This window comes from Camelus bactrianus, chromosome 20 (assembly GCF_048773025.1).
Source record: "Camelus bactrianus isolate YW-2024 breed Bactrian camel chromosome 20, ASM4877302v1, whole genome shotgun sequence".
NCBI classification, from domain to species: Eukaryota; Metazoa; Chordata; class Mammalia; order Artiodactyla; family Camelidae; genus Camelus; species Camelus bactrianus.
Window position 1 is genome coordinate 37824110 of NC_133558.1, and position 8425 is coordinate 37832534.

Here is an 8425-nt window from a genome sequence, read left to right on the forward strand (position 1 = left end):
CGATTAAGCATGTAAGGTTATTCATCACGTCTCTGTTCTGGATACACTGTATAATGAATTTTAGGGCTTGTCATATTTCAAGGCTCGGTTTCATAGCACACATATTGTTAGGAATTTGAAAAGTGCTTAATAATTATCCATCACTGAGTCAGCTTTGATGGAAGATCAGAAGTGTTATGAAATAAATGCAAAGTGATAATTGAGGCTGATTCAGGGCAAAATTATTTTTGGTATATTTTGAGCACCAGATAAATGTCAAGGAAATCGATGAGAAACAGCAAAAACTGCTGAATAACATAAATTCACGTGCGTAGCTGCTGTAGACAAAACAGAGATGCTCTCTACAATGTCTGTGTGAGAAGTGTTTCACTGGACTATTGTGTCTTAAAATGTAATTTAGGATCCTAAATTTTCAAGTAGCAATTTGAAGATCTTGGGGTTTTCTTTGGACATGGCCTAGAAACCTCTGGCAGGTAATTTCTGTATGACTCAAAGAATTTCCCCTAGCAAGGGAAGCCACTATTTGAGCTTTTAAAAAAATAAACCGTTACTCTGGACGGACTTGTAACCCTAGCTAGCGAGTGAGCATGAGATTATCTCTGAAATCCTTAGAAAACAGTGAGTTGCAGGAAAAATCAAGACACTGAGTCAATAACACTAGTTAACATAGCATGTAATTCAATCTATGCTTGGGAATTTTTAATTTAACCAAAAAAAAAAAAAAAAAAGAATTGGGTCTATTACAGGTGCCAATGATCAGACTGAGACCAAGTGGGGAGTTAAAAATGCACATAAAATCTTGGGTTATGGTATATGTCGCACAGCATAACCAAATGGATCCAAGTGTTGATACACGTGGCTTTGAATTGTAACAGCAGAGTCACTCAGGAAGGAGCGGTACCCAGGCACTTGGCAAATTAACGCTGGAAACGGATGGTGGGAGCAGTAAGAAGTTGAGCCAAGCCCTTTGGGTTACCGTCTCCCCAGGGTCAGAAAGACTCTGGATGCCAAAGCATCAGAAACACAGGCTATAAACAGGCATGATTAATAACAATTAGTGATCATGCTTTATCTTTTTTAATCTTCCTCTCAGCTAGATCTCATTTTCTGTTTCTTCCCGATCCCCCAATTCACGCCCTATTACATGGATTCTAGATGTCGGTGTTAGATTTAAATCTGATCTCTCTGTCCATTTTCTCTTTCCCCTTGATCCATCTTTCAGATCATCTTTAGATAGATTTCTAAAAAATCTGACTTCCATCAAGAAATCGAAGAGTGCAAAGGAATGTTTAGAGATGATCGAGTCTGACTTACTGTGTTGGTCAAGCTAGGTGAACCATGGCTACAGACAACCCTCAGATTTTGACACAATGAAGGTTATTTCCTGCAGGGTCACAGTCTAATCAGTTTGGTGGGAGATGCTCGGCTCCACGCAGTCATTTGGTGGCTCAGGTCACTTCCATTTACTGGGTCACTCACCTCTAGGTTTTTGACTCCTCTGCTGGACCCATCTCAGATGGCCAGAGAGAATCTGAATGCCTAGCTTAGATTAGATGCTTTCTTTGGTCCAATCAGCTGAGGCCATGGATGGGGGGAGGGGGTTAAGCATTTCAAACATGGGTGCAGGGGCCATTTTTGTGGATTTACACAGAAAGGGGAATGAGGTGAGCAGATACCATCAAACTAGGTGTTACTCAGACAACTGCTTTCCCTTTGTATGATAGATCTTCAAAGAGTTGAAGAAAATCACTCAAGCCTCTGCTTCCCTGACAGCTTCCTTCTCTTCTTATTGGAGTAAACACTGTCTGCTTCCTCGAGCCTGCACAATCTGGGTTATTTACATCAGCTCATCCTTCCCCAAATTCCAATTGTAAATTTCCTTCAGACTTCACCTCCTCTAGGGAGAGGTCCTTAATGAACTCCCCTTCTCACTAATTATTCCCTGGTCATCAATTCTTACGTGGCTCAATCCACCCGATCAAGCAGCCCTTCACTTTGCTTGTACAATTGCATAGCATTCATCTTCAGCTTTTAAAATTCCATGTCTTACTTTCCACCCTTCACAAAAACTAATTCGAAATGGACCATAAAGCTAAATGTAAAATGCAAAGCTATCAAACTCTTAGAAGATAACATAGGAGGAAGTCTAGATGACCGTAAGTATGGTGGTACTTTTTTAAATACAACACCAAAGGCACAATCCATGAAAGAAAAAATTGAGGAATTGGACTTCAGTAAAACAGAAAATTTCTGCTCTGTGAATGTCAAGACAATTAGAAGGTCAGCCACAGACTGGGAGAAAATGTTGGCAAAAGACATATCTGATAAATGACTGTTATCCAAAATAGACAAAGAACTCAAACTCAACAATAAGAAAACAAACAACCCAATTTAAAAAATGGGCCAGTGACCTTAACAGACACCTCATCAAAGAAGATATATAGATGGCAAATAAGCCTATAAAAAGATGTTCCACGTCATATGTCATCAGGGAAATAGAAATTGAAACAACAGTGTGGGGGAGAGTATAGTTAAGTGGTAGAGTGTGTGCTTAGCATGCACGAGGTCCTGGATTCAATCCCCAGTACCTCCATTAAAATAAATAAATAAATAAATAAACAAACCTAATTGCCCCCCAAAAAAGATAAAAAATAAAATTAAAACAAAAAACAATAATGAGATAATACTACACAACTATTAGAAGGACCAAAATCCAGGACACTGACAACACCAAATGCTGGTGAGGATGCAAAGCAGGAAGAACTCTCATATACTGCTGATGGGAGTGCAAAATGGAACCACCAGTTTGGAAGACGATTTGGCAGTTTCTTACAAAACTAAGCAGCACACTCTTACCGTACAATCCAGGAATTGAACTCCTTGATGTTTGCCCAAAGGAGTTGAAAAATTTGTCCACACAAAAACCCACACACAGATGTTTATAGACACTTTATTCATAATTGCCAAACTTGGAAGCAACCGAGATGTTCTTCAGTAGGTGTTTGGATAAACTGTGGTTCATGCAGACAGTGGAAATATTATTCAGCACTAAAAAGATATGAGCTATCAAGCCATGAAAGGACATGGAAGAAACTTAAATGCACGTTACTAAATACAAGACGCCAATCAGAAAAGGCTGCAGGTTGTATGGTTCCAACTATGGGAAATTCTGGAAAAGGCAAAACTATGGAGACAATAAAAAGACCAGCGAGTTGCAAGGATGGGAGTGGGGAGAAAGGAATAGGCAGTGAATAGAGAGTTTCCAGGACACTGAAAACATTTTGTATGATATTTTAATGATGGACATATGTCATTTTGTCCAACTCCATAGAGTGTACAATACCAAAAGTCAACCATGAAGTAAACTATGAACTTTGGGTAACTATGTTGTATCAATGTAGGTTCATCTTTTGTAAAAAAAAATATCACTCTGGTGAGTGATGTTGATATTGGGGGGAGGCTATGCAGGTAGGGTGAGGTAGGGCATATTAGGAAATTTCTATACCTCTCAATTTTGTTGTAAACCTGAAACTCCTCTAAAAAACAAAGTCTTAAAAAATTCCATGTCTTGCCCCATTGAGGGTGAAGACCGCGTTGTCTTCTCCCTTTGGATACATCACAACCTAGTGCTGACTGTGTTTCTTCCTGAATCCTATTCAAAACCTTAATGGTATCTCCCTCCTCGTGAATATTTCATGTTTATAGAAAGCGATAACTACTCACTTATCACTTGATTCTGTATTGTGCACTGTCTTTTAATTGGCCTAAGGGATGGTGTAGTTTGCTCATGAGAAATGCAAACTCATGTTACCATTTATTCAGGTGGAACCTGCCATGTATTTTTAAATGCATTATCATTTAACCATCATAACAAGCCTATGAGCCCACTATTATTATTTCTAGGATCACACAGCTAATAATTATCTAATTCTGGAATCTGAGTCTAAGTCTCCGAGCTCTTGCCTTCACCGCGATGCTCACTAATAAACTGGTAAAGTGACATTCTCACCAGCTGTGTCCTTTCTTGGTCCTGACACTCCTCATGATGGATTCCTCATCCCACCTTCTTGCCTTGTCCACTGTGGGTTGTATTGCTCAGAAAGGAGACTTGTTTTATTTTATTTTTACTTTCAGTTTTTAAATCTCACTTATTTTTTGGAAGGTGCTGGAAAATTTTTTAAAATTTTATTTTGTATTGAAGTGTAGTTGATTTACAATATTAGTTTCAGGTGTGCGACAAAGCAATTCCGTTACACATATAGATACATATGTACTTTTTCTTTTCAGATTCTTTTCCACTATGTATTATTACAAGAGATTTAATATCATTCCCTGTGCTGTACAGTAGGTTCTAGCTGTTCATCTACTTTATGTATAGTAATGTGTATATGTTAATCCTCAGCTCCTAATTTACCCCTCCCCACCCTTTCCTCTTTGGTAACCACAGTTTGTTTTCTATGTCTGTGGATCATTTTTGGTTTGTAAATAGAATTTGTGTCATTTTTTTAGGTTACACATATAAATGATATCATATGATATCTCTCTTTCTCTGTCTGACTTAGTATGATAATCTCTAAGTCCATCCATATTGCTACAAATGGCAGTTTCCCATTCTTTTTTATGGCCGAGTAGTATTCCGTTATATATATATAAATATATATATATATATATACACACACACACACCCCCAAATCTTCTTTCCTAGTCATCTGTCAATGGACATTTAGGTTGTTTCCTTGTCTTGACTATTGTAAATAGTGCTGCTATGAACATTGGGGTGTATGTGTCTTTTTGAATTAGAGTTTTTTCTCTGGATATATGCCCAGGAGTGGGATTGCTGGATCATATTTAAGTCTAATTTTAGTATTTTAAGGAAACTCCACACTGTTCTCTATAGTGGCTGCACCAATCTACACTCCCACCAGCAGTGTAGGAAGGTTCCCTTTTCTCCACACCCTCTCTAGCATTTATCGTTCATGGACTTTTGAATGATGGCCATTCTGGCTGGTGTGAGGTGCTATACATCCCTGTAGTTTTGATTTGCATGTCTCTGATAACTAGCGATGTTGAGCATCTTTTCATGTGCCTGCTGGCCATCTGGATGTATTCTTTGGAGAAATGTCTACTTAGAGATCTATTTCATTGAAGGAAGTGTACTTGGGGGGACGTTGGAAGTAACAGCCAAGATCATCTGGTGGGCTCCCCCAGCGTTTACACCCCTGGGACTCAGGAGTGCAGACAGCACAGCTGCCGCGCAGCCAGGAGGAGGAGGAGACGGTCTGGCTGTGATGGACTTCACAGGCGCTGCTGGCTCTCTAGGTTTCAGGACCCCCTTCTCAGTTTCCTAAGAAAAACAACACGCAAATGATGTAAACAGCTGTTAGGAGTAAAGGAACCCATGTACTTAGAGCCGAAGCCACCTGTGGTAGGGTAGGTTCCACAGGGGAGTCATCTTGGTGGTGGTTTGAGAGGGGTTTGTGTCACAGCCAAGGAGAAGGCTGCAAGGACAAGACTCGGTGTATAAATTGAAAGTCGACCTGGATTCCGTGAACTGAAGTGCTTCCTAGGTACCACTGGCTTGCTGATACGCTACGGGACTGATTCGGCTCATCTGAGGCTGAGCTGAAAGCTCACTGGTCTGTGTGGCTGTATCTGCTCCATCTGACATCATAGCTGCACAAACCAGCACTGCCTCCTTCAGCACTAGGAGACCAGGAGCCTGATCTTCCTGCTGGTTTCTATGATTGGACTTGGTTAACAGTTACTGGTTATCTGTAGTTATTAACAGCATGACGACGGCTATTATAACACATTGACATTTTGGTTATTCATCCAGATCATCCCTAGTTTCTACCATGAGGGCTGAGCCTGCACAAGGGCTGGGACAGGAAGGAGGAGGGGCAACATTCAGGCTCTCCTTGGAATTCTTGTTGCACTGCAACCTCCCTCCAGTTCTTGGCTGCAATTGAAATCCCGCTTTCACAGGTGACTACAGAGATGGCCACGATGGTCAGAAGGCGGTGCTGACTCGCCCTTCAGTTCCCTCCATGGCAACTTCTGGACAAGTGTCTGTTGAACGTTGGTAAGCATTGCATCACCTGGAGGGCTTGTTCAAACACCAATTTCTGAGCCCTGGTCTGAGTTTCTGATTTTGTAAATCTGGGGAGGAGCTGAGAATGTGCATTTTAACAAATTTCCAGGTGACACTGGTGCTGTGGCTCTGAGAACCATGCTTTGAGAACCACTGTGAGGATTCATGACTCTTTTCCCTGGTGAAAGTGTTCATCTTCCTTTTCTGCCTCTGACATTATGCTATGCACTCTCCAACTTGTGGCTGTTGTCCACCGACATCTTGGTCACCCCCCCCCTCACACACGTTCTGGTGTGGCATCAAGCTTACCATTTTCCCTGCTACTCCAACCCCTGAATTTGTCCTAGGCACTTCGATATCCATGGGACCTTCCAACATCCTGGCTATTAGAATGTGTTTACTGGGGGCGGGTGGGTATGTTGCCTCTGTACCCTGCTTATCGAACTGAAATTCAAAGACAGAGTTTTGGATGAAGTAGAAAAGGCAGCTTTATTTCTTTGCCACAGTGGGCTAATGTATCCAAGACTGTCAGCCTGCAGGGGAGGGAAGGCAGGGGGCTTTATAGTAAAAGTTCAAGGGGTAGAGCTAGTTTCTATAAAGATCGCATACAGGATAACAAATTGTTGCAAAGTTGTTCTTGTTTTTGCAGATGCAGTGGTCCCCTTCCCTCTGCTGGGTGTGAAGTTCACCTCCAGTTTTGGGACTCTTCTAATATTCTTGTGCCTGGAACAAAGTGTGTTTAGGAAGAGGGTCTGTGGAAGAATGCTGTAGGGAAAAACATGTGCAGTTTAAAGTCAGGTTGATAAATGCTTCTAGCATTTTAGGCAGCCTGAGGGCTGAGACCTCTAGCTGTAGGCTGAGACCTGCACCTCGAACAGTAGGATACAAAGAAACCAAAAGGGGCTAAAAATAGCTGCAGACTTGTACAATTGGGGTGAGTTATACCAATAAGATGCACAAAACACCCAACTGCCCTTTCTGAGGTGTCAGGGTCAAAAGCAGGGCACTGAACATGATCCCTGCACACAGCATCAGGAGGGGGTTGGGAGGACCACCCACGCCTCCCCGCTCTCCAGTCTAACCCTAGTCAGCAAGAGCATGGGAAAAACCCTTTATTACACAGTTAAGCAGTTACAAACACCATTACAAATACCAGATGGTCACTGATGACAGTAGGGTCCTTCCCAGTTACAGGTATAGCTCAGTGGAAGAGCGTGTGCTTTAGCATGTGTGAGGTCCTGGGTTCAACCCCCAGTACCTCAATTAAAAAAAATAATCAAGATAGAATGTATTTACCTCTTCAGTTCAACAGATTTTCACATCAACTCTTAAATCTCATTTCCATCTCCCACTTGGAGAGTCATATCATGACTCTTGTCATCACTCTGGATTTTTCTACCATGTTACAATATGAATTTGACTTTTCTTCTATGTAACCCTAAGTCCCATTCCTTTCAAGTCCCATATCCACTGCAGTGACACCTTCCCCTGAGCACAAGGAAAGCTTCATCACCATTATCCCCTTTATTTAATTCACCCTTCATCCCTCGGCTTCTAGCCCTTCTCTGTACAGCCTGGAGCCCACGGCTGATCCTTACACTCACTCTGTTTATTTGCAATCTTATCTTTCCACCACTGTTTCCGGTGACCAGTGCTGGGTCATGCCACAGCCTATTGTCTGTTTCTCAATGTGCTGGAAGAGGTGATAAGATATAAACAAATAACCACTGTATGCAGCAGCGTCCCATGAAAATGAGAGGCTAATACAGAAATTCATGACCTTGAAAAGTGGGAAAGACTAGCTCTAACTGGGATGATCAGAGAAAGCTTCAAGACACAAATACAAAAAAGACGCTACTAGTCTGTAAAGATTTTTTAGTCTAAGAATGGTTTAATGTATATTCATTTCACCAACAGTACCTAACTCTTTTAAAAAGAGAATTAATGAGTTGTGTCTCCTCTAAATGTGATTCTTTATCTGTTGTGAAGTACAGTGTGAAATACCTTAGGGCTGTTCCAATGAATAAATTTTAAAAGGCGATTTATCACTGTGTGTGTGTGTGTAGATACTCACACACATATATTTATTCTATAAGCATAGAAAAATCTGGGGAGGAAGATAAATATTGTCTTGCTTTCTCTATCAGCATGTTGTTTTCATATATAATGAGGTGAATGCCCCCTTTTGCAACTTACAGTCTTGCAGTGAAAATTAAAATATTATTTTGAAGAAGAAGGAAGTCAACTTGTTTTTGGCAAAAGGAGTAGAAATAATAATACTTTTGATGTTTCTTGAGGACCTACCATGTTAATGGTCCCTTATCTCGTTTGGAC